Genomic DNA, 14,109 nt, shown 5'->3' with positions numbered 1-14,109 from the left:
GTGTCTGTGATGTCCCGCACCGTGTCCCTGTGATGTCCCGCACCGTGTCCCTGTGATGTCCCGCACCGTGTCCCTGTGATGTCCCGCACCGTGTCCCTGTGATGTCCCGCACCGTGTCCCTGTGATGTCACGCACCGTGTCCCTGTGATGTCCCACACCGTGTCCCTGTGATGTCCCGCACCGTGTCTGTGATGTCCCGCACCGTGTCTGTGATGTCCCGCACCGTGTCTGTGATGTCCCGCACCGTGTCCCTGTGATGTCCCGCACCGTGTCTGTGATGTCCCGCACCGTGTCCCTGTGATGTCCCGCACCGTGTCTGTGATCTCCCGCACTGTGTCTGTGATGTCCCGCACTGTGTCTGTGATGTCCCGCACCGTGTTTGTGATGTCCCACACCGTGTCCCTGTGATGTCCCGCACCGTGTCTGTGATGTCCCGCACCGTGTCTGTGATGTCCCGCACCGTGTCTGTGATGTCCCGCACCGTGTCTGTGATGTCCCTCACCGTGTCCCTGTGATGTCCCGCACCGTATCCCTGTGATGTCCCGCACCGTGTCCCTGTGATGTCCCACACCGTGTCCCTGTGATGTCCCGCACTGTGTCCCTGTAATGTCCTGCACCGTGTCCCTGTGATGTCCCACACCGTGTCTGTGATGTCCCGCACCGTGTCTGTGATGTCCCGCACCATGTCTGTGATGTCCCGCACCATGTCCCTGTGATTTCCCGCACCGTGTCCCTGTAATGTCCCGCACCATGTCCCTGTGATGTCCCACACCGTCTCCCTGTAATGTCCCGCACCATGTCCCTGTGATGTCCCACACCGTGTCCCTGTGATGTCCCACTCCGTGTCCCTGTGAATTCCCGCACTGTGTCTGTGATGTCCCGCACTGTGTCTGTGATGTCCCGCACCATGTCCCTGTGATGTCCCACACCGTGTCCCTGTAATGTCCCGCTCTGTGTCCCTGTGAATTCCCGCACTGTGTCTGTGATGTCCCGCACTGTGTCTGTGATGTCCCGCACCATGTCGCTGTGATGGACCGCACCGTGTCTGTGATGTCCCGCACCATGACCCTGTGATGGCCCGCACCGTGTCTGTGATGGCCCGCACCGTGTCTGTGATGGCCCGCACCGTGTCTGTGATGGCCCGCACCGTGTCTGTGATGTCCCGCACCGTGTCTGTGATGTCCCGCACCGTGTCTGTGATGTCCCGCACCATGTCCCTGTGATGGCCCGCACCGTGTCTGTGATGGCCCGCACCGTGTCTGTGATGTATCGCACCGTGTCCCTGTAATGTCCCACACCATGTCCCTGTGATGTCCCACACCGTGTCCCTGTGATGTCCCACACCATGTCCCTGTGATGTCCCGCACCGTGTCTGTGATGTCCCGCACCGTATCCCTGTGATGTCCCGCACCGTGTCCCTGTGATGTCCCACACCGTGTCCCTGTGATGTCCCGCACTGTGTCCCTGTAATGTCCCGCACCGTGTCCCTGTGATGTCCCACACCGTGTCTGTGATGTCCCGCACCGTGTCTGTGATGTCCCGCACCGTGTCTGTGATGTCCCGCACCGTGTCCCTGTGATGTCCCACACTGTGTCCCTGTAATGTCCCGCTCTGTGTCCCTGTGAATTCCCGCACTGTGTCTGTGATGGCCCGCACCGTGTCTGTGATGTCCCGCACCATGACTCTGTGATGGCCCGCACCGTGTCTGTGATGGCCCGCACCGTGTCTGTGATGGCCCGCACAGTGTCTGTGATGGCCCGCACCGTGTCTGTGATGGCCCGCACCGTGTCTGTGATGTCCCGCACTGTGACCCTGTGATGTCCCGCACCGTGTCTGTGATGTCCCGCACCGTGTCTGTGATGTCCCGCACCGTGACCCTGTGATGTCCCGCACCGTGACCCTGTGATGTCCCGCACCGTGTCCCTGTGATGTCCCGCACCGTGACCCTGTGATGTCCCGCACCGTGTCTGTGATGTCCCGCACCGTGTCTGTGATGGCCCGCACCGTGTCTGTGATGTCCCGCACCGTGTCTGTGAGGTCCCGCACCGTGTCCCTGTGATGTCCCGCACCGTGTCTGTGATGTCCCGCACCGTGACCCTGTGATGTCCCGCACCGTGTGTGTGATTTCCCACACCGTGACCCTGTGATGTCCCGCACCGTGTCTGTGATGTCCCGCACCGTGTGTGTGATGTCCCGCACCGTGTCCCTGTGATGTCCCGCACCGTGTCTGTGATGGCCCGCACCGTGTTTGTGATGTCCCGCACCGTGTCTGTGATGTCCCGCACCGTGTCTGTGATGTCCCGCAGCGTGTCCCTGTGATGTCCCGCACCGTGTCTGTGATGTCCCGCACCGTGTCTGTGATGTCCCGCACCGTGTCCCTGTGATGTCCCGCACCGTGTCTGTGATGTCCCGCACCGTGTCTGTGATGTCCCGCACCGTGTCCCTGTGATGTCCCGCACCGTGTCTGTGATGTCCCGCACCGTGTCTGTGATGGCCCGCACCGTGTCTGTGATGGCCCGCACCGTGTCTGTGATGTCCCGCATCGTGTCTGTGATGTCCCGCACCGTGTCCCTGTGAGGTCCCGCACCGTGTCCCTGTGATGTCCCGCACCGTGTCCCTGTAATGTCCCGCACCGTGTCCCTGTGATGTCCCACACCGTGTCCCTGTGATGTCCCACACCGTGTCCCTGTGATGTCCCGCACCGTGTCTGTGATGTCCCGCACCGTGTCTGTGATGTCCCGCACCGTGTCCCTGTGATGTCCCGCACCGTGTCTGTGATGTCCCGCACCGTGTCCCTGTGATGTCCCGCACCGTGTCTGTGATCTCCCGCACTGTGTCTGTGATGTCCCGCACCGTGTTTGTGATGTCCCACACCGTGTCCCTGTGATGTCCCGCACCGTGTCTGTGATGTCCCGCACCGTGTCTGTGATGTCCCGCACCGTGTCTGTGATGTCCCGCACCGTGTCTGTGATGTCCCACACCGTGTCCCTGTGATGTCCCGCACTGTGTCCCTGTAATGTCCTGCACCGTGTCCCTGTGATGTCCCACACCGTGTCTGTGATGTCCCGCACCGTGTCTGTGATGTCCCGCACCATGTCTGTGATGTCCCGCACCATGTCCCTGTGATTTCCCGCACCGTGTCCCTGTAATGTCCCGCACCATGTCCCTGTGATGTCCCACACCGTGTCCCTGTAATGTCCCGCACCATGTCCCTGTGATGTCCCACGCCGTGTCCCTGTGATGTCCCACTCCGTGTCCCTGTGAATTCCCGCACTGTGTCTGTGATGTCCCGCACTGTGTCTGTGATGTCCCGCACCATGTCCCTGTGATGTCCCACACCGTGTCCCTGTAATGTCCCGCTCTGTGTCCCTGTGAATTCCCGCACTGTGTCTGTGATGTCCCGCACTGTGTCTGTGATGTCCCGCACCATGTCCCTGTGATGGACCGCACCGTGTCTGTGATGTCCCGCACCATGACCCTGTGATGGCCCGCACCGTGTCTGTGATGGCCCGCACCATGACCCTGTGATCGCCCGCACCGTGTCTGTGATGTCCCGCTCCGTGTCCCTGTAATGTCCCACACCGTGTCCCTGTGATGTCCCACACCGTGTCCCTGTGATGTCCCACACCGTGTCCCTGTGATGTCCCACACCGTGTCTGTGATGTCCCGCACCGTGTCTGTGATGTCCCGCACCGTGTCCCTGTGATGTCCCGCACCGTGTCCCTGTGATGTCCCGCACCGTGTCCCTGTGATGTCCCGCACCGTGTCCCTGTGATGTCCCGCACCGTGTCCCTGTGATGTCACGCACCGTGTCCCTGTGATGTCCCGCACCGTGTCCCTGTGACGTCCCACACCGTGTCCCTGTGATGTCCCACACCGTGTCTGTGATGTCCCGCACCGTGTCTGTGATGTCCCGCACCGTGTCTGTGATGTCCCGCACCGTGTCTGTGATGTCCCGCACCGTGTCCCTGTGATGTCCCGCACCGTGTCTGTGATGTCCCGCACCGTGTCCCTGTGATGTCCCGCACCGTGTCTGTGATCTCCCGCACTGTGTCTGTGATGTCCCGCACTGTGTCTGTGATGTCCCGCACCGTGTTTGTGATGTCCCACACCGTGTCCCTGTGATGTCCCGCACCGTGTCTGTGATGTCCCGCACCGTGTCTGTGATGTCCCGCACCGTGTCTGTGATGTCCCGCACCGTGTCTGTGATGTCCCTCACCGTGTCCCTGTGATGTCCCGCACCGTATCCCTGTGATGTCCCGCACCGTGTCCCTGTGATGTCCCACACCGTGTCCCTGTGATGTCCCGCACTGTGTCCCTGTAATGTCCTGCACCGTGTCCCTGTGATGTCCCACACCGTGTCTGTGATGTCCCGCACCGTGTCTGTGATGTCCCGCACCATGTCTGTGATGTCCCGCACCATGTCCCTGTGATTTCCCGCACCGTGTCCCTGTAATGTCCCGCACCATGTCCCTGTGATGTCCCACACCGTGTCCCTGTAATGTCCCGCACCATGTCCCTGTGATGTCCCACACCGTGTCCCTGTGATGTCCCACTCCGTGTCCCTGTGAATTCCCGCACTGTGTCTGTGATGTCCCGCACTGTGTCTGTGATGTCCCGCACCATGTCCCTGTGATGTCCCACACCGTGTCCCTGTAATGTCCCGCTCTGTGTCCCTGTGAATTCCCGCACTGTGTCTGTGATGTCCCGCACTGTGTCTGTGATGTCCCGCACCATGTCGCTGTGATGGACCGCACCGTGTCTGTGATGTCCCGCACCATGACCCTGTGATGGCCCGCACCGTGTCTGTGATGGCCCGCACCGTGTCTGTGATGGCCCGCACCGTGTCTGTGATGGCCCGCACCGTGTCTGTGATGTCCCGCACCGTGTCTGTGATGTCCCGCACCGTGTCTGTGATGTCCCGCACCATGTCCCTGTGATGGCCCGCACCGTGTCTGTGATGGCCCGCACCGTGTCTGTGATGTATCGCACCGTGTCCCTGTAATGTCCCACACCATGTCCCTGTGATGTCCCACACCGTGTCCCTGTGATGTCCCACACCATGTCCCTGTGATGTCCCGCACCGTGTCTGTGATGTCCCGCACCGTATCCCTGTGATGTCCCGCACCGTGTCCCTGTGATGTCCCACACCGTGTCCCTGTGATGTCCCGCACTGTGTCCCTGTAATGTCCCGCACCGTGTCCCTGTGATGTCCCACACCGTGTCTGTGATGTCCCGCACCGTGTCTGTGATGTCCCGCACCGTGTCTGTGATGTCCCGCACCGTGTCCCTGTGATGTCCCACACTGTGTCCCTGTAATGTCCCGCTCTGTGTCCCTGTGAATTCCCGCACTGTGTCTGTGATGGCCCGCACCGTGTCTGTGATGTCCCGCACCATGACTCTGTGATGGCCCGCACCGTGTCTGTGATGGCCCGCACCGTGTCTGTGATGGCCCGCACAGTGTCTGTGATGGCCCGCACCGTGTCTGTGATGGCCCGCACCGTGTCTGTGATGTCCCGCACTGTGACCCTGTGATGTCCCGCACCGTGTCTGTGATGTCCCGCACCGTGTCTGTGATGTCCCGCACCGTGACCCTGTGATGTCCCGCACTGTGACCCTGTGATGTCCCGCACCGTGTCCCTGTGATGTCCCGCACCGTGACCCTGTGATGTCCCGCACCGTGTCTGTGATGTCCCGCACCGTGTCTGTGATGGCCCGCACCGTGTCTGTGATGTCCCGCACCGTGTCTGTGAGGTCCCGCACCGTGTCCCTGTGATGTCCCGCACCGTGTCTGTGATGGCCCGCACCGTGTCTGTGATGTCCCGCACCGTGTCTGTGATGTCCCGCACCATGTCCCTGTGATGGACCGCACCGTGTCTGTGATGTCCCGCACCATGACCCTGTGATGGCCCGCACCGTGTCTGTGATGGCCCGCACCGTGTCTGTGATGGCCCGCACCGTGTCTGTGATGGCACGCACCGTGTCTGTGATGGCCCGCACCGTGTCTGTGATGTCCCGCACCGTGTCTGTGATGTCCCGCACCGTGTCTGTGATGTCCCGCACCATGTCCCTGTGATGGCCCGCACCGTGTCTGTGATGGCCCGCACCGTGTCTGTGATGTATCGCACCGTGTCCCTGTAATGTCCCACACCGTGTCCCTGTGATGTCCCACACCGTGTCCCTGTGATGTCCCGCACCGTGTCTGTGATGTCCCGCACCGTATCCCTGTGATGTCCCGCACCGTGTCCCTGTGATGTCCCACACCGTGTCCCTGTGATGTCCCGCACTGTGTCCCTGTAATGTCCCGCACCGTGTCCCTGTGATGTCCCACACCGTGTCTGTGATGTCCCGCACCGTGTCTGTGATGTCCCGCACCGTGTCCCTGTGATGTCCCGCACCGTGTCTGTGATGGCCCGCACTGTGTCTGTGATGTCCCGCACGGTGTCTGTGATGTCCCGCACCGTGTCTGTGATGTCCCACACCGTGTCCCTGTGATGTCCCGCACCGTGTCTGTGATGTCCCGCACCGTATCCCTGTGATGTCCCGCACCGTGTCCCTGTGATGTCCCACACCGTGTCCCTGCGATGTCCCGCACTGTGTCCCTGTAATGTCCCGCTCCGTGTCCCTGTGATGTCCCGCACCGTGTCTGTGATGTCCCGCACCGTGTCTGTGATGTCCCGCACCGTGTCTGTGATGTCCCGCACCGTGTCCCTGTGATGTCCCGCACCGTGTCTGTGATGTCCCGCACCATGTCTGTTATGTCCCGCACCATGTCCCTGTGATTTCCCGCACCGTGTCCCTGTGATGTCCCGCACCATGTCCCTGTGATGTCCCACACCGTGTCCGTGTAATGTCCCGCACCATGTCCCTGTGATGTCCCACACCGTGTCCCTGTGATGTCCCGCTCCGTGTCCCTGTGAATTCCCGCACCGTGTCTCTGATGGCCCGCACCGTGTTTGTGATGTCCCGCACCGTGTCTGTGATGTCCCGCAGCGTGTCTGTGATGTCCCGCACCGTGTCCCTGTGATGTCCCGCACCGTGTCTGTGATGTCCCGCACCGTGTCTGTGATGTCCCGCACCGTGTCCCTGTGATGTCCCGCACCGTGTCCCTGTGATGTCCCGCACCGTGTCTGTGATGTCCCGCACCGTGTCTGTGATGGCCCGCACCGTGTCTGTGATGGCCCGCACCGTGTCCCTGTGATGTCCCGCACCGTGTCTGTGATGTCCCGCACCGTGTCTGTGATGGCCCGCACCGTGTCTGTGATGGCCCGCACTGTGTCTGTGATGTCCCGCACCGTGTCTGTGATGTCCCGCACCGTGTCCCTGTGATGTCCCGCACCGTGTCCCTGTGATGTCCCGCACCGTGTCCCTGTGATGTCCCGCTCCGTGTCCCTGTAATGTCCCACACCGTGTCCCTGTGATGTCCCACACCGTGTCTGTGATGTCCCGCACCGTGTCCCTGTGATGTCCCGCACCGTGTCCCTGTGATGTCCCGCACCGTGTCCCTGTGATGTCCCGCACCGTGTCCCTGTGATGTCCCGCACCGTGTCCCTGTGATGTCACGCACCGTGTCCCTGTGATGTCCCGCACCGTGTCCCTGTGATGTCCCACACCGTGTCCCTGTAATGTCTCGCTCTGTGTCCCTGTGAATTCCCGCACTGTGTCTGTGATGTCCCGCACTGTGTCTGTGATGTCCCGCACCATGTCCCTGTGATGGACCGCACCGTGTCTGTGATGTCCCGCACCATGACCCTGTGATGGCCCGCACCGTGTCTGTGATGGCCCGCACCGTGTCTGTGATGGCCCGCACCGTGTCTGTGATGGCCCGCACCGTGTCTGTGATGGCCCGCACCGTGTCTGTGATGTCCCGCACCGTGTCTGTGATGTCCCGCACCGTGTCTGTGATGTCCCGCACCATGTCCCTGTGATGGCCCGCACCGTGTCTGTGATGGCCCGCACCGTGTCTGTGATGTATCGCACCGTGTCCCTGTAATGTCCCACACCGTGTCCCTGTGATGTCCCACACCGTGTCCCTGTGATGTCCCGCACCGTGTCTGTGATGTCCCGCACCGTATCCCTGTGATGTCCCGCACCGTGTCCCTGTGATGTCCCACACCGTGTCCCTGTGATGTCCCGCACTGTGTCCCTGTAATGTCCCGCACCGTGTCCCTGTGATGTCCCACACCGTGTCTGTGATGTCCCGCACCGTGTCTGTGATGTCCCGCACCGTGTCTGTGATGTCCCGCACCGTGTCCCTGTGATGTCCCGCACCGTGTCTGTGATGTCCCGCACCGTGTCCCTGTGATGTCCCGCACCGTGTCTGTGATGGCCCGCACTGTGTCTGTGATGTCCCGCACGGTGTCTGTGATGTCCCGCACCGTGTCTGTGATGTCCCACACCGTGTCCCTGTGATGTCCCGCACCGTGTCTGTGATGTCCCGCACCGTATCCCTGTGATGTCCCGCACCGTGTCCCTGTGATGTCCCACACCGTGTCCCTGCGATGTCCCGCACTGTGTCCCTGTAATGTCCCGCTCCGTGTCCCTGTGATGTCCCGCACCGTGTCTGTGATGTCCCGCACCGTGTCTGTGATGTCCCGCACCGTGTCTGTGATGTCCCGCACCGTGTCCCTGTGATGTCCCGCACCATGTCTGTGATGTCCCGCACCATGTCTGTTATGTCCCGCACCATGTCCCTGTGATTTCCCGCACCGTGTCCCTGTGATGTCCCGCACCATGTCCCTGTGATGTCCCACACCGTGTCCGTGTAATGTCCCGCACCATGTCCCTGTGATGTCCCACACCGTGTCCCTGTGATGTCCCGCTCCGTGTCCCTGTGAATTCCGCACCGTGTCTCTGATGGCCCGCACCGTGTTTGTGATGTCCCGCACCGTGTCTGTGATGTCCCGCAGCGTGTCTGTGATGTCCCGCACCGTGTCCCTGTGATGTCCCGCACCGTGTCTGTGATGTCCCGCACCGTGTCTGTGATGTCCCGCACCGTGTCCCTGAGATGTCCCGCACCGTGTCTGTGATGTCCCGCACCGTGTCTGTGATGTCCCGCACCGTGTCCCTGTGATGTCCCGCACCGTGTCTGTGATGTCCCGCACCGTGTCTGTGATGGCCCGCACCGTGTCTGTGATGGCCCGCACTGTGTCTGTGATGTCCCGCACCGTGTCTGTGATGTCCCGCACCGTGTCCCTGTGATGTCCCGCACCGTGTCCCTGTGATGTCCCGCACCGTGTCCCTGTGATGTCCCGCTCCGTGTCCCTGTAATGTCCCACACCGTGTCCCTGTGATGTCCCACACCGTGTCCCTGTGATGTCCCACACCGTGTCCCTGTGATGTCCCACACCGTGTCTGTGATGTCCCGCACCGTGTCTGTGATGTCCCGCACCGTGTCCCTGTGATGGCCCTCACCGTGTCTGTGATGTCCCGCACCGTGTCCCTGTGATGTCCCGCACCGTGTCCCTGTGATGTCCCGCACCGTGTCCCTGTGATGTCCCGCACCGTGTCCCTGTGATGTCACGCACCGTGTCTGTGATGTCCCTCACCGTGTCCCTGTGATGTCCCGCACCGTATCCCTGTGATGTCCCGCACCGTGTCCCTGTGATGTCCCACACCGTGTCCCTGTGATGTCCCGCACTGTGTCCCTGTAATGTCCTGCACCGTGTCCCTGTGATGTCCCACACCGTGTCTGTGATGTCCCGCACCGTGTCTGTGATGTCCCGCACCGTGTCTGTGATGTCCCGCACCATGTCTGTGATGTCTCGCACCATGTCCCTGTGATTTCCCGCACCGTGTCCCTGTAATGTCCCGCACCATGTCCCTGTGATGTCCCACACCGTGTCCCTGTAATGTCCCGCACCATGTCCCTGTGATGTCCCACACCGTGTCCCTGTGATGTCCCACTCCGTGTCCCTGTGAATTCCCGCACTGTGTCTGTGATGTCCCGCACTGTGTCTGTGATGTCCCGCACCATGTCCCTGTGATGTCCCACACCGTGTCCCTGTAATGTCCCGCTCTGTGTCCCTGTGAATTCCCGCACTGTGTCTGTGATGTCCCGCACTGTGTCTGTGATGTCCCGCACCATGTCCCTGTGATGGACCGCACCGTGTCTGTGATGTCCCGCACCGTGTCCCTGTGATGTCCCGCACCGTGTCTGTGATGTCCCGCACCGTGTCTGTGATGTCCCGCACCGTGTCCCTGTGATGTCCCGCACCGTGTCTGTGATGTCCCGCACCGTGTCTGTGATGGCCCGCACCGTGTCTGTGATGGCCCGCACTGTGTCTGTGATGTCCCGCACCGTGTCTGTGATGTCCCGCACCGTGTCCCTGTGATGTCCCGCACCGTGTCCCTGTGATGTCCCGCACCGTGTCCCTGTGATGTCCCGCTCCGTGTCCCTGTAATGTCCCACACCGTGTCCCTGTGATGTCCCACACCGTGTCCCTGTGATGTCCCATACCGTGTCCCTGTGATGTCCCACACCGTGTCTGTGATGTCCCGCACCGTGTCTGTGATGTCCCGCACCGTGTCCCTGTGATGTCCCGCACCGTGTCCCTGTGATGTCCCGCACCGTGTCCCTGTGATGTCCCGCACCGTGTCCCTGTGATGTCCCGCACCGTGTCCCTGTGATGTCACGCACCGTGTCCCTGTGATGTCCCACACCGTGTCCCTGTGATGTCCCACACCGTGTCTGTGATGTCCCGCACCGTGTCTGTGATGTCCCGCACCGTGTCTGTGATGTCCCGCACCGTGTCCCTGTGATGTCCCGCACCGTGTCTGTGATGTCCCGCACCGTGTCCCTGTGATGTCCCGCACCGTGTCTGTGATCTCCCGCACTGTGTCTGTGATGTCCCGCACTGTGTCTGTGATGTCCCGCACCGTGTTTGTGATGTCCCACACCGTGTCCCTGTGATGTCCCGCACCGTGTCTGTGATGTCCCGCACCGTGTCTGTGATGTCCCGCACCGTGTCTGTGATGTCCCGCACCGTGTCTGTGATGTCCCTCACCGTGTCCCTGTGATGTCCCGCACCGTATCCCTGTGATGTCCCGCACCGTGTCCCTGTGATGTCCCACACCGTGTCCCTGTGATGTCCCGCACTGTGTCCCTGTAATGTCCTGCACCGTGTCCCTGTGATGTCCCACACCGTGTCTGTGATGTCCCGCACCGTGTCTGTGATGTCCCGCACCATGTCTGTGATGTCCCGCACCATGTCCCTGTGATTTCCCGCACCGTGTCCCTGTAATGTCCCGCACCATGTCCCTGTGATGTCCCACACCGTGTCCCTGTAATGTCCCGCACCATGTCCCTGTGATGTCCCACACCGTGTCCCTGTGATGTCCCACTCCGTGTCCCTGTGAATTCCCGCACTGTGTATGTGATGTCCCGCACTGTGTCTGTGATGTCCCGCACCATGTCCCTGTGATGTCCAACACCGTGTCCCTGTAATGTCCCGCTCTGTGTCCCTGTGAATTCCCGCACTGTGTCTGTGATGTCCCGCACTGTGTCTGTGATGTCCCGCACCATGTCCCTGTGATGGACCGCACCGTGTCTGTGATGTCCCGCACCATGACCCTGTGATCGCCCGCACCGTGTCTGTGATGTCCCGCTCCGTATCCCTGTAATGTCCCACACCGTGTCCCTGTGATGTCCCACACCGTGTCCCTGTAATGTCCCGCACCATGTCCCTGTGATGTCCCACACCGTGTCCCTGTGATGTCCCACTCCGTGTCCCTGTGAATTCCCGCACTGTGTCTGTGATGTCCCGCACTGTGTCTGTGATGTCCCGCACCATGTCCCTGTGATGTCCCACACCGTGTCCCTGTAATGTCCCGCTCTGTGTCCCTGTGAATTCCCGCACTGTGTCTGTGATGTCCCGCACTGTGTCTGTGATGTCCCGCACCATGTCGCTGTGATGGACCGCACCGTGTCTGTGATGTCCCGCACCATGACCCTGTGATGGCCCGCACCGTGTCTGTGATGGCCCGCACCGTGTCTGTGATGGCCCGCACCGTGTCTGTGATGGCCCGCACCGTGTCTGTGATGTCCCGCACCGTGTCTGTGATGTCCCGCACCGTGTCTGTGATGTCCCGCACCATGTCCCTGTGATGGCCCGCACCGTGTCTGTGATGGCCCGCACCGTGTCTGTGATGTATCGCACCGTGTCCCTGTAATGTCCCACACCATGTCCCTGTGATGTCCCACACCGTGTCCCTGTGATGTCCCACACCATGTCCCTGTGATGTCCCGCACCGTGTCTGTGATGTCCCGCACCGTATCCCTGTGATGTCCCGCACCGTGTCCCTGTGATGTCCCACACCGTGTCCCTGTGATGTCCCGCACTGTGTCCCTGTAATGTCCCGCACCGTGTCCCTGTGATGTCCCACACCGTGTCTGTGATGTCCCGCACCGTGTCTGTGATGTCCCGCACCGTGTCTGTGATGTCCCGCACCGTGTCCCTGTGATGTCCCACACTGTGTCCCTGTAATGTCCCGCTCTGTGTCCCTGTGAATTCCCGCACTGTGTCTGTGATGGCCCGCACCGTGTCTGTGATGTCCCGCACCATGACTCTGTGATGGCCCGCACCGTGTCTGTGATGGCCCGCACCGTGTCTGTGATGGCCCGCACAGTGTCTGTGATGGCCCGCACCGTGTCTGTGATGGCCCGCACCGTGTCTGTGATGTCCCGCACTGTGACCCTGTGATGTCCCGCACCGTGTCTGTGATGTCCCGCACCGTGTCTGTGATGTCCCGCACCGTGACCCTGTGATGTCCCGCACCGTGACCCTGTGATGTCCCGCACCGTGTCCCTGTGATGTCCCGCACCGTGACCCTGTGATGTCCCGCACCGTGTCTGTGATGTCCCGCACCGTGTCTGTGATGGCCCGCACCGTGTCTGTGATGTCCCGCACCGTGTCTGTGAGGTCCCGCACCGTGTCCCTGTGATGTCCCGCACCGTGTCTGTGATGTCCCGCACCGTGACCCTGTGATGTCCCGCACCGTGTGTGTGATTTCCCACACCGTGACCCTGTGATGTCCCGCACCGTGTCTGTGATGTCCCGCACCGTGTGTGTGATGTCCCGCACCGTGTCCCTGTGATGTCCCGCACCGTGTCTGTGATGGCCCGCACCGTGTTTGTGATGTCCCGCACCGTGTCTGTGATGTCCCGCACCGTGTCTGTGATGTCCCGCAGCGTGTCCCTGTGATGTCCCGCACCGTGTCTGTGATGTCCCGCACCGTGTCTGTGATGTCCCGCACCGTGTCCCTGTGATGTCCCGCACCGTGTCTGTGATGTCCCGCACCGTGTCTGTGATGTCCCGCACCGTGTCCCTGTGATGTCCCGCACCGTGTCTGTGATGTCCCGCACCGTGTCTGTGATGGCCCGCACCGTGTCTGTGATGGCCCGCACCGTGTCTGTGATGTCCCGCATCGTGTCTGTGATGTCCCGCACCGTGTCCCTGTGAGGTCCCGCACCGTGTCCCTGTGATGTCCCGCACCGTGTCCCTGTGATGTCCCACACCGTGTCTGTGATGTCCCGCACCGTGTCTGTGATGTCCCGCACCATGTCTGTGATGTCCCGCACCATGTCCCTGTGATTTCCCGCACCGTGTCCCTGTAATGTCCCGCACCATGTCCCTGTGATGTCCCACACCGTGTCCCTGTAATGTCCCGCACCATGTCCCTGTGATGTCCCACACCGTGTCCCTGTGATGTCCCACTCCGTGTCCCTGTGAATTCCCGCACTGTGTATGTGATGTCCCGCACTGTGTCTGTGATGTCCCGCACCATGTCCCTGTGATGTCCAACACCGTGTCCCTGTAATGTCCCGCTCTGTGTCCCTGTGAATTCCCGCACTGTGTCTGTGATGTCCCGCACTGTGTCTGTGATGTCCCGCACCATGTCCCTGTGATGGACCGCACCGTGTCTGTGATGTCCCGCACCATGACCCTGTGATCGCCCGCACCGTGTCTGTGATGTCCCGCTCCGTATCCCTGTAATGTCCCACACCGTGTCCCTGTGATGTCCCACACCGTGTCCCTGTGATGTCCCACACCGTGTCCCTGTGATGTCCCACACCGTGTCTGTGATGTCCCGCACCGTGTCTGTGATGTC

Source organism: Pristiophorus japonicus, chromosome 12 (assembly GCF_044704955.1).
Source record: "Pristiophorus japonicus isolate sPriJap1 chromosome 12, sPriJap1.hap1, whole genome shotgun sequence".
Lineage (NCBI taxonomy): Eukaryota > Metazoa > Chordata > Chondrichthyes > Pristiophoridae > Pristiophorus > Pristiophorus japonicus.
The sequence above is the reverse complement of the archived record's forward strand: the minus strand, read 5'-3'. Positions refer to the sequence as shown.